Genomic DNA, 20283 nt, shown 5'->3' on the forward strand with positions numbered 1-20283 from the left:
GGTTTCTGGAGTGAGCAGTGGGTGCCTTTTGCTGAAGTCAAGACACCTGGGAAAATAGCTGGTTTGGGGAAGAAGGGCAAGAGTTGAGTTTTGGATAAGTGAGTTTATGAGGTAGGAGTGAGACATCATGCGAAGATGATCGGGACATATGGCCCAGGGACTCTGAAGAGAGACAGGGGTTACAGGTATGCAGATGTTAGCTACAGCCATGGTGGAGAGGTCACCCGGGGGGACTGCATATGGGTCAGTGCTCTTATCCTTTCTGGGTGTCCCAAACACCTTTGAGAAGCTGATGAAAACTACACTTCTCCCTTTTATAATAAAAGTTTTTGCTTTGAAGTTTAAGGAATTTGTAGACCCGTGAAGCCCACCCACAATTCTTGTGAAGTTGATAGATGACAAATTAAACAAACAAAAATTTGTGTAGAGAGACACATGCACTCTTGAGCCTGAACGTGAGCCTGGGCCCCAGCACCACTGAAAGGTAGGATAGAGGAGACACCACCATAAGTTGAGAGGGAGTAAACAAAAGGGAGTTCCAGAAGCAAGCTATGGAAACTGGGAGAAACTTGTCTCCAGAGTAGGAGAAAAATGCTGAAGAACCAGCTTGAAAGATAAGGTCTGAGAAGTATCAGCTGGAGTAGGCAACAGTGTGACCTTTGGGAGGCTCAGGACGGGACCTACAAAGGGTGGGCTCTCTCAGGAGCAGGCCCTGCCCCTCTCCAAAAGCTGGAATGAGGGAGAGACACCAGGTGCAGTGAATGTGTGGATGTTCCCTCTTGGTGATCTTGGTGGGGAGGTGATGGTGAATGCCAGAGGCAAGCAGGAAAGGGGTTTTGAGGGTGGAGGAGAAGCCAGACAGTCCTTATGGAAGGTAAAGTTAGAGCTTACTGGGAGGATTGTTGTCTATTTGGTGCTGTGATCATGGCTTGGGGCTTAAAGAAGGAGCAGGATCGAGGAGGGAGGGGCTGGGCCCTTCGTGAGCAGTTGCTGGGCCCAGAATCATCATGGGCGGAAAATCAGCAAGCCTCCCAGAACTTCTCAGGACTCGCTCCACTCTTTTTCGACTCTTCTTGGGCTTCTCTTCCTTTTCTGGCTCCGTCTTTCCCCTCAGCGTATAAACACACTCAAGCTTTTCCTAGTGACTCAGCATCTCCTCCAGTCAGTATCCAAATTCTCTCCTTGCATACCCAGAAGGTCTGTAGCAGGGAATTTCTTGATATATTCAATTACTTTTTTTCTTCCTACAGTTTTCCCTTGCCCTGCTGTGTGTGGCCTTGCTCTGGGGATTTTGGCTGCTTCTTGAGGTCTGGGGGGGCTCTTTGGGGGGTCTTTCAAAAGCCTTAATGCGTTGACAGGGTCATGCTGGATGCCTTGGAGGTACACTTGCAGCCAGAAGCCTGGGGAACCTCTGCAGCATTTTCAGTGAAAGCGCATTTCAGATAGTTCACTCTGGAGGCTGAGTGGAGGACAAGTTTGTCTGAAGGAGGCTGCTACAAAGGATGGCTGGAGCCTGTAGGAGGTAGGGGTTCGGGCTTATTAAGGAGGTGAAATAGATAAGGTTACTGGATAACTGGGTTACTGGATAAGGCAAAGGGCTGAATCAAGAATGACTCATGCCCAACTTTCTAATTCTGATGGCAGTAGGTGGTGGTGTGGACAGCTGAGGGAGGGGCTGAGATGGAGCTAGTGGGATGGGCTCACTCCCTGCTGTGCTGACTTTGGGGTGCCTGTGTGATGGGCTGCCAGGCAGGCAGCTGGATATTTGGGTCTAGTTTTTGTGAAAGAGGTCTGGGCTGGAGATGGCTGATTGGGTAGTTGAAACGTGAGGATGGAGGTAGTCCCCAGAAGAGTGGAGTGACAGGAGCTTATGGGGAGGCTCTCATTTAAGGTGCAGAGTCACAATTGGTGTCACTGAAGGATGTCATCAGAGGAGGCAGGGGCCTTATTTACTGCGAATGTGAGAATTAGGAGAGCACACACCCTTGGAACCTGAGGGAGCATTGAGATTCCAGAAGGTGAGACTCATCTTGAGGTGTCAAACGTAGCAGAAAGATCCAGAGAGTTAGGCCTGAGGAGTACCTGCCCGCTTTGGGAAAAGGAAGATCAGAGGTTACTCTTGCCTGGGCAGGGTTAGGGAAGGGAGTGTGTGTGGGGAGAAAAAGTAGACTGCCACGCGTTGAGAAATGAGGAAGTGGAGAGGGGCAGGGGGAGGGACCGCGACGACATTGATTAAGAGGCCAGCAGGAGAGGCAGAGAAGCACTTAGAAGCTACCTGCTGGAGAGGGCACTTTGGAGCGGAGTGCTGGCACCACGGTTTTGTTTTTAGACTTGAGAGACCTGAACTTTTTAAAGGCGGAGGGGAAACAGCCTGGAGCCAAGGAGCCGTGAGAGGTGAGGGAGGAGGCTTTAAGGGCTCAATCCCACCTAGCGAGCTTCTTACAGTTTGCCAACTTCCACACCTTTTATCTCCTGTAATCATTTGAATAGTGTGAGGTTTGAAACACACACACACACACACACACACACACACACACACACACACACACACCCCGGTGAGACTGCGCCCAGGGGTTGTGAAGAGAGATGTGGACTCACTAGGTCCAGGGCGCTCTACACCACGTGAGGAAATTCGTGGAACCTGTCCAGCCCCACACAATTTAGGGGGCCAGGAGTAGCGTGTTCCTGGCTCCCAGGGAGGTGACATCTGCGCCGTAAACTCGGGGGCAGTGTGCTGTCTCAGATGATGTGTCACCATATGTCGCGGAGGGAGCCGGGTAGTAAGTAGCCCCTGAGAAGTGTCACCATGTGCTTCGAACCAGAGGCTGAATGCTTCCTGCGACGTATCCCGAAAGTGCGGTGGACCAGGGGTAGGGCGCGTGCCATCCCGTCCCTTTCTCGCGTTTAGGCAACTAAGAGTTCTGTTAGCCGCAGGGCGTAGTAACAATAGTGATGGCCCAGCTTCCCCGGAGCGGGCGCGGTAGGCTAGGGGCAGAGAGACTGCTGGAGCCCCAGGCAGCAGGTGGCGGGGCGCGCTCCCGGCGCGCGTCGCCGAAGGGACGCCGCGAAAACCAAACGCGCGATTTGTATATCCGGCCGGGGCCCTGCGCCGAGATAAAGCTTCTGCGGAGGGAAGTATTTAATTCGCTTCCAGCACCATCGGAAGAAACTCCTTCACGCCGGAGGCTGTGGGGTGGGCGCGTGGGAGCTTTCTCTTGGGTACGCTCCCCAGTCCTCCGCCCGAAGCCGGGTGCGCAGAGCCGGTTGTCAAAGGCGAATTACAGTATTTTGTTTGTTTTTCGATGGGGAGGCGTTGCTGTTAAGGAATGAAAGAGGCCTGGATTAGAGCTAGGATCTGGCTTCCTCTGCATTCTAGCACAAGTTTCCTGCTCGACCTTGACTCTGGCCAAGTCTATTCCAGGCCCCTCACTGGTCCTCAGTTTCCCTGTTCATTAAATGGGAATTTGGACTATGATCTTGTTTTTGCACAGCCAGGGTGGCAAACTCCATCTCCTCCAGGCCAAAAAAACGCCGTCCTCTATGGGTAGCCTCCTCTCCCCTACACCCAGCTCTTTGGAAGGGTCCTCTTCTCCCCTTCTTTTCTTCGCCCGCCTAGGGGGCTGAAGGGGAGGTGGGCGGGGACTGCCCCATCGGCCCGCCCGCCTCCGCTGGCCCCGCCCCCTTACGTCCCCTCTGCGCCCCTCCGCCCTCGGCGCGGGGATGAGGCAATCACGTGACCTCACATCCGGCGCGGGAGTCCCGAGCTCGCAGCGCGCGCTCCCCCGCCCGCCTGCCCGCCTGCCCGCCTGCCCGCCGGCTCTCCCCGCAGCGTGATCCGGGCGCCACGGCGGAGGGGAGGGGGGGTTCGCGACGTCGCTGGCGGCGGGAGGCCGTTTCGGAGTGCAGACCGCCCCCCTCCCCTGCCAGCCTCCCCCGCCGCCCTCCCTTGTTCTCGCTCTGCCCCGGCTGCACGCCGCCGCCGCGGGCGCCGAGGAGGAGAGCGCGGACGCCCCTGTGCCCGGCGCGGCCCGGGCCTGCCCGCGGCGCCTCCCTCCCCTCACCCCGAGCCGCAGCGCGCGGCGGCGGCGGCGCCTCGAGCCCGAGCGACCCGCGGCCGCCGGCGCCGGCCGAGGGCGATGGGGCTGGGCTGAGGCGAGGCGGCGGCGGCGACAGCGGCGGGCCCGGGCCCCGGCTCCCCGCGGTCCCTCGGCTGCTTCGGCCGGGAGGCCGGCGAGGAGACGGCGCAGCGGCGGCGGGTGAGTGGTCGGGCTTTCCCGGGACGCAGGCTAGGGGTGTGGGTGGTGGTGATGGCGAGGGGTTGAAGGAGGTGAAGGGGGTTGTCGGGGGTGGCGGGTACAAGGAGGGCTTCTGGTCGGCTCCTCGGGCCGGAATCCGGCATCCGTTCCCGGGGGAGGTGAGCGGGGTGGGGAGCGGAGCGCTAAGACCGCGGAATGTGTGTCTGGGACAGGTGAGGCGAGGAGGAGACACCCACGTTGTGGGTGTGAAGGCCTGGGTTGGACACGCTGCCTGCGGGGCCGGCGAGTGTGTGCTGGGACTTGGGAGAGGGATGGTGGTCCAGCCCTTTGCGAAAGTCCCGGAGATGGTGTGGTCGAAGGGCCGGCGCTTCTGTGTTTCTGCGGGTGCTGCCCGAAGGGATCTTGAGTTCGTCCTTAGCCTCCGAGTAGTGGGAGCTTCTTGCCAATCACCGCATTTTACGGGTAACTCAGTGAGGCCCAGAGAGGAAAAGTGACTTCTGAATTGCTCAAGGCTTCTCACTTTGACTCTGTAAGCGAGCCGCAGAAAAAGCCAGGGTCCTCTCGTCCAGTACTTGCGCGGCCGCGCTCTCTACGGCCTTAACATCTCCCCCATTACCTTCGCATAGTTAGGCTTGGTAGATGTTATGACCTCTTTTGAGGGGGCTGTGGCGGAGGGAATGGATTGAAGATTGACAGCTCCGTGCGGGGCTTCCCAGTTGGGAAAGCTTTTGTGACAGGTGTTTATCATTTCCTCTTCCCATAGATCTGACAGGAACATCCTTGGATCTTGGTGTCTGGACATAGGAGGTATGAATCACTCACGTAATTAACTCCTTTTAATCGTCAGTGTCTTAGAGCTATATTTAGTGGTTATATTAGTGCAAAATGAATGGGTATGGAGTTGTAAACCTAGAAACAGAATCCTGTGTTGCCTACGTATGATTCTGAACTGAATAAGTAGAACATTTGTGTACATGATGACTATTTTAGATCTATGAGTCAGGAAGTTAGACTTTTGTAAAAATCCAAGAAATGCAGGAAAGTTAAAGATTATTGCAAAATGAATACTGTCTTTTAAAGGCTTTGTTGCTAAAGTGAACGTGTTCTGATTCATTGTCTTTTAAAGAGTGATTTCATAGTTAAAAGTGTTTTACCTTTGGTTACAACTCAGCCTCTTTACCAAGGCACATATATTAATTTTGTTTCACTGGAATATATGGGGCAGTCTTTTCTCAGGAGGATTGTTACTTTGCGGAATAGGCTATAGGCTACAGTTGCCAAAATAAATGCATGTGGGCATCCCATTCTGGTTTAGCAATCCTTTTTTTTTTTTTTTTTTTTTTTAAGCAGATCAGTTACTGGAAGTTTCAGGTAGTAAGCCTATTATTAATAATTGTCATGGAAGTTTACTTTTGCTACTCTCCTTGCCTTTGCATCATCCACTGTTAGATCAGGTGAGAGTGAGACAGTTGAGATTTTTGAATGTAGTTAGAACAGCAAAGCTTGTGTTTGCACAAGGCATTGGGTTGGAAAAGTGATGGCACTGGTTGTTTCAATTTATAAGTAGTAGAGTTATAAATGAAAATATTGAGTAGCAGTTTATTTTGAAAATACAGTTGACAGGCTTTGATTTGATGCAGTGTTCAAATTATGTAGTAGGAGGGCTGATTTCTTTGTCTAGGTCAACCAGGATGCTTTATTTGGGGTATGCCAGGTAATTAAAATTTTAATTTGTAGCTGATTTGAGATAAATAGGATAAACTACATAGATAGGAAAAATAGTTTTATAGTAATTAGAACAAAGCTCTGTAAGCCTGAATGTCTAAACATTATCTTCTGATGAGTTTCTACCTGGTTTTGCTTATTACATGTTAGAGCTAGAATACTTGTGTTGGTTTAGTTAACCTTTAATAGTTCTCTCATTTAGGTAGTATCAGTTTCCTGCCTATGTTATAGTTCGAATATGGATTCTTAGGTGGATAATAACTGTGTGTTGGCAGCTACAACATATTGTAGAGAAAGCATGGACATGGGAAATCATACTGGAGTTTGATTTTTGACTTTTCATAACTAGTTGTTTGACCAGTGCTGATAGTTACTGAGTAAGCTCATTATATGGTAAACTTTGAATTTAACACTTGACATGAATTAATGCATTTAAACCCTGTTTTACAGATGGGAAACTTGAGATTCAGAGATGTTAAGTTGCTTAGAGTCACGTACAGCTAGCATGATGAACCTAGAAACAGAAACTGCTTGTTACATACGGTAACAGAGTTAGGGTTCTGGCTGTCTTCAAAGTCCTTTGTATTCTAAGTCGCTTAACTTCCTGATCTTCTTCTTCTTCTTCTTCTTCTTCATCATCATCATCATCATCTTCTACTTCTTTTTTTTTTTTTTTTTAATTAAAAATGAATACTCATACTTACCTTAGCAGGTTTTGAGGATTAACTGAGCACTTGTATTCTCCATTTCCCTCTTGCATTTCATATACTAAATCAGGTTATGCTTCTGTAACATGGTTTTGTAACCACTTGTGAATATAACAATTTCTCAATTTTCTCAATTTAAAATGTGAGCATACCTTATTCCCAAGATTAATAGTTGTCCTAGGAGATGGGCTACGATCAGTGATATGGGGACATCCTGTGAAACTGTCTTTATTCTGTATTTTTTCCCAATGGTCTGGGTGATGGTGGAAGTAACTTTATACTTGTGAATGACAGTAAAATGGTTGTAGTTGCTAAAAAATAGAATTTTAAAAGGCTCTTGATTACGTGCTTTATCTCATGCTGGGTTCTGTTCACTGGTAAACTTGATAACCTAAACTATAAGTAGTAAGTGGAAGACTTTGTGAATGGAACCTAAATTGAATAGCAGTTAGCAGCTTATCACTTGTTGAAGACCCGTACTCTTAAACCAATTCACAGTGTTATGTTAGAAGAAGATAATCCAGTGCCTGACATGTACCTGATACATCACCAGAAAGTTTGTTCCAGTGATGGGATGCATTCTGAATGTACTGTAGAGCTCATCTGATTAAATCTGCATCCAAGAGATAGCTGATGGGATTTGATCTTTGGTTTTGGAACATAGTTTGTGTGAAATGAAGCTAACTGGCTTATGGAGAGAATAAATCTGTAGTCACCAAAACCATGTTCTAATTAACCCATCTCACTAGTCCAGGAAACATGCAAGAAACAAGGAAATAATTGCTAGAGTCTTACTTAAATTTTGTTGACTTCATATTTTAAGAGGAGAGAAATAAGAGAAGATCAGAATTAGAACACATCTTTTAAGATTTATTTAAAAAAGTAAAAGGTTCTGGGCTTATTGAATGTGGAGAAAAGTAGGTGGTATCTGTAGGGTAGAATGTCCTGAACTTAATGGTAGCTAACGATTATATAAGTTATGAGTTAAAAACATTTGTGTTAGTAAGATTAAAAATAGAGAGGTGATGTGAAATGTCATGAATAAAAGGTAATAAAAAACGAGCACTTTGTAATCACGAGTTAAAAGATGTTATGGAATTAGTAAGGAGGGAGAAGAATGCAATGAAGGAAAGGGAGAGCTGTTCAAGGAAACTTGAGGGTGCGCATTGCTGAGTTTCCATAGAACAGTTCTCCAGAGAGAAATGTCCCAATACCGGATCTGGTAACATCTTAGACCCAAAAGGCTCATAATGGGGCCTTTGTTAGGTCTGAGTGGTAAAATATTAACTCAGGTAGCAAACTTTAAGACTGCCAAATTAAAGGAGTTATGTACCACGGGGCATCTCTCCCAGGAAAGAGGCCATATAGACTTGAAAACAGAGCTCCACAGAAGCAGGTTTCTTTGAAGGTACATCTTTTACCTCTTCCTGTCACCAAAGGCCACTAATGCTGGTATGAACTGAGAATGCAGGAAGAAGTACCCTGTGTTTAAAGTTGATTTGTGTGTGTGGGATGCGATGAATTAAGTGAGTTGTAATCAATCTCTTTTTTAAAACATTGTTTTAATGTTTATTTATTTTGAGAGAGAGACAGACAGTGTGAGCAGGGGAGGGGCAGAGAGAGAGGGAGACACAGAATCCAAAGCAGCCTCTAGGCTCTGAGCTGTGAGCACAGATCCTGATGCGGGGCTCAAACTCATGAGCTGTGAGATCATGACCTGAGCTGAAGTCGGACGCTTAACTGACTGAGCCACCCAGGCGCCCCTGAGTTGTAATCAATCTCTGAATGGAAATTTCTCTCTCTTTTGTTGACTCTTTCACTTACTCCCTATGATCTGTTGACACCCAGATTCTAGTTAGGTAAGAAATTGAATTTCTGGGAAGAGTGAGTTAACTACGCAAAGTAGAATTTCCTGATTATATGATGTGGAACTTGCTGATGTATGTAGTCTTTTTCTCAGCTTTTTAAATTTATTTTTTGTTAAATTTTTTTAAAGTTTATTATTGAGAGACAGAGCATGAGCATGGGAGGGACAGAGAGAAGGGGAGACACAGAATCTGAAGCAGGCTCCATGTTCTAAGCTGTTAACACAGAGCCCGACGCGGGGCTGAAACTCTCAAACCATGAGATCATGACCTGAGCCAAAGTGGGATGCCTAACTGACTGAGCCATCCAGGTGCCCCATTCTCGGAAATTTTAAATAAAAATATTTGGGTGCACCAGTTGGTGGAGCATGTGACTCTTGATCTTGGGGTTGTAAGTTCAAGCCTCGCCTTGGGTATACAGATTACTTAACAAAATCTTAAAAAAAAAAAAGAATTGTACCTCTTGTTGGGTGGTGGTATAAAAGACAGTTCTACCTCTAATAGCAAGCTAGATTAATTGACTATTCTATTTAGTTTTTTCTGTTTTCTTCATAAGGCATTTGTGAGTTGGACAATGAAATAATGAAGTGTGAGATTGGAAAACATTAATGCTGAATGGTCACAGATAGGTCAAAGACTAGTCCCTTCTTTTTTTTTTTTTTTTTTAAATTTTTTTTTTCAACATTTATTTATTTTTGGGACAGAGAGAGAGAGAGAGAGAGAGACAGAGCATGAACGGGGGAGGGGCAGAGAGAGGGAGACACAGAATCGGAAACAGGCTCCAGGCTCTGAGCCATCAGCCCAGAGCCTGACGCGGGGCTCGAACTCACGGACCGTGAGATCGTGACCTGGCTGAAGTCGGACGCCCAACCGACTGCGCCACCCAGGCGCCCCTAGTCCCTTCTTTTTATAGAAAAGGAAACATGTCTGGAGAGTAAGTGATAGCATCCTAGTAAAGGATCTGGGGTTAGACGGTTTCTTTAGGTAGGGTATTCTTTCCACTCTTTCCTTTGTTCTAGTTACCGGCCCATCTCAAAACTCGATGTGCATTTTTTCTTTTTTCTATTGAGAACCAACGTTAAGGATTGCTTTTGATTACTTGACAGGCTTTTATTTTATTTTTATTTTATTTTAAAATAAGTCATGGAGTAGTTACTACATGTCTAGTGTGCCTTCTTCTAATAGCATCCTTGTTGCTCTGCTTTTTCCCATTTGTGAAAAAGGATGAATGATGCATAAGTTATTAACTTACTTTGATACACAAGACCAATGTTTTGGTTCCCAATTCTTTCTGATCTAAAGAGCTGAGTAAAATGAAATCACCTTTTATGTGGGGGCTTTGGGCCTAAATTCTCATTTAAGGTAAAAATCCAGTATAGTCAAAATTACCCTTGAAAAAGTCCTTTAGGAAGGCATCAGTTTGAAAACTGATTGTTGACTGACATACCGTTTTTCACTTCCAACAGCCAGTTATTTCTCCAGCTTTTAGGTTATTTTTTTTGTGTGAGCTGGATCATAATTGGCTATGTGAGATACCTTTGACAGGTGAATGGGACTTTAGATTGGCTGAGAAACAGCAAATTTATAGTCTCCATTGCATGGTCACTCTGGGACAAGGATGTAAAGGCAGGCATCCTGCCACCATTATTTAAAGTTATTTTTTCTCTTGTTTTTCTTTTTTTCCTATAGCACAGATAGTTGAATGAGTGTAATTAAAGGCATATATGATGTGAGTCCACAATGTGAATAATGGAGAAAGAAATTAGATATTTATGAAAATCTGTTCTCTCTCCACGGTTATATTGGGTGTTTTATAGCACACAAAGAACCTAGAATAATTAAAAGGCTCAATAATAACGTTGGAAATATTAGGGGACCATTTGTACTTTGTATAACTCTGGGTTGATATTCAGCTATATTCAATGTTAGATAATGTCTTCCTTAACTACTAGTAAAATCTGCATTATTTTAAAAGAACTGTAGATTCACCTGGCTGGCTCCAGTTGGTAGAGCGTGGAACTCTTGATCTTGGGATTATGAGTTTGAGCCCCATGTTGGATGCAGAGTTAACTTAAAAATAAACAAACAAACTATGTAAGTTGTTAATGTTTTCCTTGAAATTTAAAGTATCTGAACCTAAACATTACTCTTGGGATAGCACAGTAAGAAAATACTGGTCTGATGGCTAAAGATGCCTTGGGAGAGGGTGTTATATATATAGGGGTTAAAATGTGGGCACCAGAGCCACGTACAAGTGACTTTAAATTCCAGCCTCATCACTGATTAGCTTTGTGGTTGGGTTCAAGTCACTTAACCTTTTTTAGTTTCTTCATTTGACAAGTGGAGGTAATAAAAGCTACTGGAGAGAATTGTGAGGATAAGAGCCTCAGGAAATGGTAACACTATTATTTGTTTAATGTAGTTATGGTTTAATAACATTTAGCATATTCGAAACAAATTGTGTGTGTGTGTGTGTGTGTGTGTGTGTGTGTGTGTGTGTGTGAGAGAGAGAGAGAGAGAGAGAGAGAGAGAGAGAGAGAGAGAGAGGGAGGGAGGGAGAAAAGTGAAGAGAAGGGAATGTAGAGGGGGGATTGAGGATTGCTGCCTTTATTATTTTAACTGGAGCAGCAGGCAATAATGACATAGTTTTGTATTCAGGCTTTTCATAGTAAAATACCATGATTTTGCATCTTTGGGAACAACATCCTAAAAAGCTCAAGCTGTTAATCTCATGTATCGCTAATGTACATTTTATGTATATTTTTATCTTTCCCTTTCTCTCTTTGGGTGTGTTTGCAGTCATTTCCCCCTATCCTGTGTGTTACTGTTACCCATTGTCTGTCCCTGGCCATGTTATAAAATTTAAAAATATGTTTAATTAGGCTTATTTAGTGGAATTTTATGTGATTTATTTTCATTTAGAAATACTGATTAGTGAAATGTGTCTACATCTTTAAAAGGAAGGTTTGAAATTTTATTTTCTTTCTGTGGCCTTTGGATTGATTTCTTTAAATGTGGGTCACTGGTTCTTCAAAGACCAAAGATTTTTCATTCATCTCTAGATTATGCCTTAACTTTTTTTTTTCTTTTTAATGTTTACGTATTTTGAGAGAGGGCAGAAGCAGGGGAGGGGCAGAGAAAGAGGGAGACTGGATCTGAAGCAGGCTCTGTGCTGACTGCAGAGAGCCTGATGAGGGTCTCGAACTCATGAACCAAACTGTGAGATCATATGTAACCTGAGCCAAAGAGGTGCCATCAAGTTGAGGTGAGCCATCAAGGTGCCCTAATTATGCTGTAACTTCTTAAGCCATCAGTTTTCTAAGCTCATTTATAATTTATTTTGTCCATGATTTCCTAAAGTTTCTCTTAAAAAAATTTTTTTTTTGCCTTACTGTTTTTCCATGCATAAAAGATAGAATCCTTATTTACATGCCAATTATAATAATGTGTTTCAGTTTACTAAATAAAATGTAAAGTACTACAGGCAAGTAGCCTAATTTTGTCTGGAGCACTTAATTATTTGAACGACTAGACTAACCTAACAAGTTCTCAGTTAAAGTCGATTTTTACTTCAGGGATCCTTTTGATAGGAAAATATGCTTTTTATAGTGATTACTACTGCCTTAGAGTTCATTGATGGATAATTTTGAGCTAACCCATGCTTGTTTTCTGTTCAGTTTTTGGTGAGAAGAACAGGATAAACTGCTTAGTTAGGTTCAAAAGCATCTTAATGTGTTTTTCTCTTGAATCCTTTCTTATCTCTGATGCAGCCCATAGTGAATGACCCTTCCTCACGTTGCCTTAAAAGTATTGTGGCAATTACCAATTATTGTAGCACCTACGTGTTGTGATTTTTATAGGCAGGAAGGAAGGAAGGAAGCTTGGTTAGGGCCTTTTGGTTATGCTCTTAGGATTGTGTTGGCACATCTGATTATTCAGTGTGTTTTAGTCCTGTGTGTGCCAAGCACAGGGCTAGATGCTGGATATATGTTGATGAATGAGTTCTGCCATCTTAGAGGTGAACAGTCTAGCAAGTGAACACAGTGCTGCTGTGCTGAACAAGCCCAGAAGACACCATTCACATTGTATTGGGAACGGGGCCCTGTGTCATGGCCTTTGGTCTCTTTCAGTTGAAAAAAGTTCAGAATCTCCATCACCTGCAAGTTAATCCATATCTGTATCGTATCAGACAAGGCCCTTCATCATAGAGACCACCCTGCGCCCCAGTCAGTTTAGGTAACTTGTATTCCTGACATTTTCTAGGATTTCTCACCTTAGTACTTCTTTTTTTTTTTTTTTTAAGTTTTTATTTTAATTCCAGTTATGTAACATACAGTGTTATGTTAGTTTTGGGTGTACAGTGTAGTGACTCAGCACTTCCATACGCCTCCTAGTGCTCCTCATGGCAGGCGATCACCTGTTGAACCCATCCCGAGCTGCCTCCTCTCACCTCAGTACTTCTGCATGTGGTGATTTCTCTGCTTGGATTCCATCCCTCTGTTATTTTCCCTCTTTTTACTGCCTGTTTGCTTGAGGAACTTCACACCTTTTAGGTCTTATATCAAGGGATAGTTCTTCTCTGAAGTCTTTTCTGTCCTTTGCCCTCCTCTCCCTGTTCCTCGTGCTCCCATGATACCTACTTTATAGCAGCACATAACCATTTTGTTTGATATGTGTTTGCTTATCGTCTAGTTTACTAGACTTGGATCCTTGAGGTTAGGAGTTTAATCTTTGTAATCTCCAGCATTTAGCACAGTACTTGGCACATGTGGGCAGTGACATCCTAAAACATGACTTTTTATGAAATCAGAAGTGGTGATAAGCCATAATGATTTGTGCTGGAATGTTACTTTAATATTTAGAGATTTATCCTGAAATGTTAGGATACTTGGGCAACATTGATTTTTTTCAATTAATGTGCCTTTTCCTAAATCAAGCGATGGTCTAGGGTAGATTTCAAGATACTACTGGCTAGGATAAAGACACTGTTTTAAGTTCATTGGAGAACATGTTGGTGAGCCTTTCTGTGTAGAATAATGAAAAATTGACCATAAGTGGTCTCTAAGACAAGCAAAGCTTTTCTTTTTTTTTAATTTATTATTATTTTAAAGTTAAATCCAAGTTAGTTAACATAGAGTGTAATAATGATTTTAGAAGTAGAATTTAATGATTCATCACTTACATATAGCACCCATTGCTCCTCCCAACAAGTGCCCTCCTTAAGGTCCCTTGCCCATTTAGCCCATCCCGCCCCCCAGCACCCCTACAGCAGCCCTCAGTTTGTTCTCTGTGTTTAAGAGTCTCTTATGGTTTCTGTCTCTCTGTTTTTATATTATTTTTGTTTCTCTTCCCTTATGTTCATCTGTTTTATATCTTAAATTCCACATGTGAGTGAAATTATATTTCTCTTTCTCTGGCTGACTTATTTCGCTAAGCATAATATACTCTAGTTCCATCCATGCTGTTGCAGCTGGCAAGATTTCATTCTTTTTGATTGCTGAGTAATATTCCACAAACAAAGCTTTTCGATCGAAGAATGGGTGACCCATAGGATTGCAGTAGCACTCTGTTTCTGCCGGTAGCACCCATGGCTGCTACTGTGTGGGAGTGGATGTGGTGACGAAATGAGAATACTTGTGGGAAGCCCAGTCAGGAATACTCTTAGACTTTTGCGTGGGCCAGCTTCTGAATGCTAGAACTACAATGCCCATTCCCTCTCTCTTCTACTTTTTTTTTTTTTTTAAGTTTTGTTAAAGATTTATCTTAGATTTTCAGCTTTGAGAAGCTATAACTAACTTACGTATTAACTTCTGAACAGAATGACTGTTGATGAAGAGGAAGTTGTTGATACTGAAGAACACTGTGCTGTGGGTGGAAGGTGTATAGGGTTACATGAAGTCGGTAAGGGGCCTGGGAGAGGTTATTGGGAGAGTTGGAAAAGGACATTGGGATGAGTATAGGAGCATGCCAAAGACAAAATTTACTTGGTTGTGAAATTTTACCCTTTCTTCACACCCCTTGTCTTGCCCTGTCCCATTCATTCACCTATATTGCTTAGTGCTGGCCTCATTCTCAACCTTTAAGTTTTTAGTCTGTAAGTCCAATGTTGTGGGACAAATGTTCTGACATGTACAGAGGGACAAAGATGGGAGATGTCCTCTGCTGGAAGGTAAAGGGACACTCAAAGTCTGGTGGAGAACATACTTGACCAGGGTCTGGAAAAACTTGTAGGAGTTCTTTATCCAAACTGTTAGGAAAGGGCATTCTTGGCAGAAGGAACAATGTATGTAAAGGAATGGAGGCAGGAAACGGGCCCTTTGAGGGATTAAAATGTGTTCTATATAGATGGAAAGTAAGGTTTGTAAGAGGTGAATGATAACCTTTGGTGAAAGAAAGGCAGGTGGTGTTGATGGCTAGGCAGGGCCAGATTCTGGAGGATATTAACATGTTTTCCATTTAGTTGTGACTTTGTCCTTGGAGCCCAATTGGCTCTCTCCTCTACTTCCCCATGGTGGGGAAACACATAGTATTGTGCATTGTGAGACACTTCAATTTTTTGCTAGTGAGAGGACTACTCAACTTTCTTAATCCAGTATATTTCTTCAAATGATACAAGCAGAGGATGCCTTTTTTTTTTTTTTTTTTTTTTTTTTTTTAAGTAGGCTCCATGCTCAGGGCAGAGCCCAGTGTGGGGCTTGAACTCATGACCCTGAGATGAAGACCTGAGATGATATCAAGAGTCAAACGCAAAACCAGCTAAACCACCCAGATACCACAGGGGATACCTCTTTTTTTTTTTTTTTATTTCTTCTATAATTTATTTATATTTTATAATTTACATTTAAGTTAGCACATGGTGCAATAGTGATTTCAGGAGTAGATTCCTTAAGCCCCTTACCCATTTATCCCATCCCCCTCCCACAACCCCTCCAGCAATCCTCTATTCGTTCTTTATATTTAAGAGTCTCTTATGTTTTGTCTCCCTCCCTGTTTTTATATTATTTTTGCTTCCCTTCTCTTCATCTGTTTTGTATCTTAAAGTCCTCATATGAGTAAAGTCATATGATATTTGTCTTTCTCTAATTTCACTTAGCATAATACCTTCTAGTTCCATCCACGTAGTTGCAAATGGCAACATTTCATTCTTTTTGATTGCCGAGTAATACTCCTGTGTGTGTGTGTGTGTGTGTGTGTGTGTGTGTGTGTGTGTGTTGTGTACACACACACATACACCACATCTTGTTTATCCACTCATCCATCAATGGACATTTGGGCTCTTTCCATACTTTGGCTATTGTTGAAAGTGCTGCTATAAACCTTGGGGTGCATGTGTCCCTTCAAAACAGCATACTTGTATCCCTTGGATAAATAAATACCTAGTAGTGCAATTGCTGGGTTGTAGGGTAGTTCTATTTTTATTGTTTTGAGGAACTTTCATACTGTTTTCCAGAGTGGCTGCACCAGTTTGCATTCCCAGGGGATGCCTCTTTAAATATTTTATTTTGGAGGGACTCTAACCAGTTTGGGAAATGCTTCTGCAGACCATAGGAAGCTACTGAAATTTTAAGCAGAAAGAAATAATCACGTCTGGTTTGTCTATTGTTAAGAATGAGGAAGACCAGAGAGGGCATCAGGACCTGAGTTGAGGCAATGTCGATGGAGATAGGGCATGGTGAGGTGGATGTGAGAAAGGTAGAAATGGTAAGACTTAGTGCCTAGTTGGATACAGGTATGGAATAGGAAGGAGTCTAGGATGACTTCCAAAATCCTGGCATGGAGCTTTATGCAAATCATATTCATTTTTTTCTTTAATTTTTTTTTTAACGTTTATTTATTTTTGAGACAGAGAGAGACAGAGCATGAACGGGGGAAGGGGCAGAGAGAGAGGGAGACACAGAATCGGAAGTAGGCTCCAGGCTCTGAGCCATCAGCCCAGAGCCCGACGCGGGGCTCGAACTCACGGACTGCGAGATCGTGACCTGAGCCGAAGTCGGACGCTTAACCGACTGAGCCACCCAGGCGCCCTGCAAATCATATTCATTTAAGGAGTAGAAAGATACAATAAAGTTATTGAATTTTAGCTGTATGTAAACATGTATGGTTGATGTTTAAATCTGTGGATCTGGAGCTTGAGAGAGATTAGTGCTGAAAATACTGATTGGCAGCTCTTGGTAGTTTTCACCATAGATGGATCAGTGTTGCCACCCTTGGTCCTTGGGTTATTATAAAGAGAGAAGGCCAGAGAATATTAAGAAGTGGGTAGAGGAAGTGGGGCCTCGGGGAATATTAATAATTAAGAAGTGAGCAGAGGAAGTAGAAACTTGGTAACCTGGCTACCTGTCCCATGACCCAGGCTAGTGTAATATGAAGTATAATTTAGAATTGTGGGAAGTAAAAGGTGTGGGCCATCTTGGGAACCTGGTCAGTATTTTCCTTATGAAAGAGTATATTTCAGGTACATTGGGCTTTGAAATGAAGTTTTGGAAAACAGACCCTTGAAAGATGATACTGTCTGCATGTTAATTCCTTAATTTGTTGGTAAGGTTCTTTGACAGAAGTCACCCCATGCTTGACTTTGTGAGAAAATAAAAAATGCTGATTTTGGTTAAGTGAAGTTTATTTTTTTCCTGTTTTTAAAAGACGATATTGACTGAAAACTGGTCAGTAAAGTAGATAAGGCCTGTAAAAGTGTTTTGTAAACTAAAAATCCCTGTACAGATGTCAGTTACTACTGTTATGGTTGGCATAGTGCCCAAATGCATTGGTCTTTTTTTTTTTTTTTTTTTTTTTTTTTTTATCCTGAATAGTGGATTACAAAATGACCATAGGAAATGAGAAATTTCAGATTTCTATGATGGTTGTACCATGAGTAAGACCATTATTCTCTTCAACAGCAATTTAAAGTGTTTTTGGAATAGTGCAGTGTTGAGTGCAGATGTTAAGGGCTTTGCGCTTCCTTTCAATGCTGAGTCAACATAGGTTTCAAGTTGGGGAAAAGGAGTGAAGTGGAAGAAGACAAATTCACATTATTTTAAAAAGATGATCCAAGTACTTACCAATTATAGTTGCAAATTAGCAGGATTGTACTTTTTGTACAGAATAGTTTCCTAGTGATTTTGTGCTTCTTTTGTGGTCAGGTCTTCATAACGTCTGGAAAAATGAAATGTGAACTGTAGTGTTGCACAGATGATGAGTAAAACTAATTTTGCTTTCTTGCCAACGTAATACAATAATCTTGAAGTGAACAACGCTGAGTTAATAAAGAAAAATTATTTTGGAGTTTGCTGTTAATAAGAAAAATGAACATCTCTGGGGTCTGTAACTCCTTAACATACTCCTTACAGACTTAGAATGTAATTTCCTGGAACTTTTTCTTCTCTCTGTTTTTCACTTTTTCACTATTCCCTACCCACCCTTGCCTCTTTTCCTCCCAGTTCTTCCTCTCCACTCTGCTCTGTTTAGGTACCTGTCTGTGCACACTGTTACTTTTTGTTTCATTGTGCAGGTACAATGTAATCGTTTTGAATAGGTTTGGTCAATAGTTTAAACTCAGTGCTGTGCTACCAACAATGTACTTTTGCTCAGCTGAAATGACATAGTACTATGGAAAGTTGGGACCCACTTCAAGTAGTACATGCAGTGACCACTGCGTAATGATGGTTACCTGCCAATAGCAACTATAAGGTTTTATCTAAGCTACATGTTGGCTTCTGTGCAAAAATGTAGATAATATGAGTCTTAGAATTAAGGAATGTTTAAATTTTATTTTATTATTACTATTTTTTAAGGTAAGCTCTACACCCAGTGTGGGACTTGAACTTATGACCCCAAGATCGAGAACCACATGCTGTACTGACTGAGTCAGCCAGGTGCCCCTGAGTGTTTAGATTTTAAAGAATGAATGTTTAAATTTTAAGTTCAAATTGCTGATTGAAATGTCATGCAAGTTTTTAGGGATTTGGATCAATAGCATTACATTTTAGAAGAAATAATCACTAATTTGCATTAAAATGGAAGAAACATTCATATATTACTTAACTAAAGACCTTATCTTACCTCTGAATTTAAAAATGTAACTTTTAGTTTGGGCAGTTAGGCTCACTTAGTGTGTACAAACTGTAATTAGAACTCTAGATTTGTCAATTTCTATTGTATTAAATACCAAACAAGTTCTTTAGTGCTTGTTTTAGAATACTTGTTTCAGTTAGGTTTTTCTGCTTGTAAGTACCCCTAAAGCACAAAACTCATATACTCTATTTCCTGAGTTTGAAGAAACTGTTAATGGTAACATGTATGTATATGTACTTGTACATGTGACATGGATTTCTAATTGAGATTGGTGGATCAAAGTGTGGGAATATTAAATTCTGATGTACTCTTGGTTTTCCAAAACAGTAGTACAGATTCACTCTTAACAGCAGTCCATAGGGTGCTCCTTGTTTTTATTTATTTAGCCAGTTTAATGGGCAAGTAGTGTTTTACCACATAATTGTATGCTTTACCTCACCTTGTTCTCTAATAGGTTCGTGTACTTTTTAATTGTTACTGTAGTCCCTTCCCTTACTCCATAACATTGTAAGATCCCTAAATTCTGGTTTTAGACAATTGTGAATTCGGGAGTCATCTTTGTAAAGGCAGTAATAATACACCTGCCTTCTTTTCCCTTCACCACCATTATCATTTGTTTTATGTCTTATTTTTTCATTGAGACACATGAGACAGAAGTTATATATCTATAGAAAACTCTGCTTTCCCAAATTAGTATTTCCAGTGGCACTAAAAAAAAAAATCTTACAACTTTTCATAATCACTTTTGATCAGCAACTTCTCTATTAAGGCTAGTGAAAACTGTCAGCCTCTTTCCTTATCAATGTCGGAACATCACCTAGTGGTGAAAGAGTGCAACAGCAAGATGCATATGGAGGCAATACTTTTGTAGGTCAAAGCTTTCATGGTTGGAATGTATCGTTCGGATTATTACAACTGCTTCATTTCAGTGGAGAAGAAGTTGAAACCAAGACAGGTGAAGGAACTTGCAAAATAGTTCATGTTGAATTAATTGTCTTTTTTGGGGGGAGGGGGTAAAGTTGTATATCTCCTACAATTCCTAGTATAATAATGAACATGGCATATATGGTTACTTAATGCTTGTAGATGGACTAATTTGATTAAATAATTTAGGATTTGCTGCTGTTTATGTTGTGTCACTGGCTACTACTTTTCCTCAGTGGAGCCAAATTGTGGAGGGGACATCAAAATAAATACAAGCAACTCTAGCTTCCTAGAAATGTACTTGTTAAGGGGGCCTTCAAAATGACTACTTTTCTTGCCTGGGGTAAAAAACCTGATGAAGAGAGATCCAGAAAATCTGGAGAATGGTTTGGTAGAGCACCGTGAAGTGCTTTGCAGGTTTCTACAAGTTTCACACCCAAGGGTGGCCATGCATTGGAGAATTAGAACTTTGTACATATGCTCAGCCTTCCTTCTTTCCTTTCTTTAACTATTTAGATGGTAAAAGCATTAAAAAAGCACTAAAGTCTCTCCCACTCGCTCACCCTGCAATACAGTATCACCACTGGTGGCCACTGTGTCCATTTTATCGATCTATTTGGTTAGGGGTAGATGCCAGTTTTCTTTCTAGGCCTACTGATTCTGCCTATTTTAAATATTCACTCTGTAGGACTGGTCTTATTGCAGTGATCCTGTCTATTATGTACTATTGCCTGCTGC

The 20283-nt window shown here is 42.6% G+C and overlaps 1 protein-coding gene across 7 annotated transcripts in view; it reads left to right on the forward strand.

Annotated features, from left to right (window-relative positions):
* Window positions 1-20283, forward strand: part of ATP13A3 (ATPase 13A3) — a 146552-nt gene that overhangs the window by 52701 nt on the left and 73568 nt on the right. For 5 of the 7 annotated variants that reach the window (XM_019839963.3, XM_011285878.4, XM_019839966.3 and 2 more), the window contains exons 1-2: window positions 4117-4256; window positions 5020-5063. The exons of the other annotated variants lie outside the window; for them this stretch is intronic. The gene's annotated coding sequence lies outside the window, so the exon portion shown is untranslated. Of the gene's footprint in view, window positions 1-4116; window positions 4257-5019; window positions 5064-20283 lie in introns of those variants that run through there. 7 annotated transcript variants of the gene reach the window in all.

This window comes from Felis catus, chromosome C2 (assembly GCF_018350175.1).
Source record: "Felis catus isolate Fca126 chromosome C2, F.catus_Fca126_mat1.0, whole genome shotgun sequence".
In the NCBI taxonomy this organism is placed as follows: Eukaryota; Metazoa; Chordata; class Mammalia; order Carnivora; family Felidae; genus Felis; species Felis catus.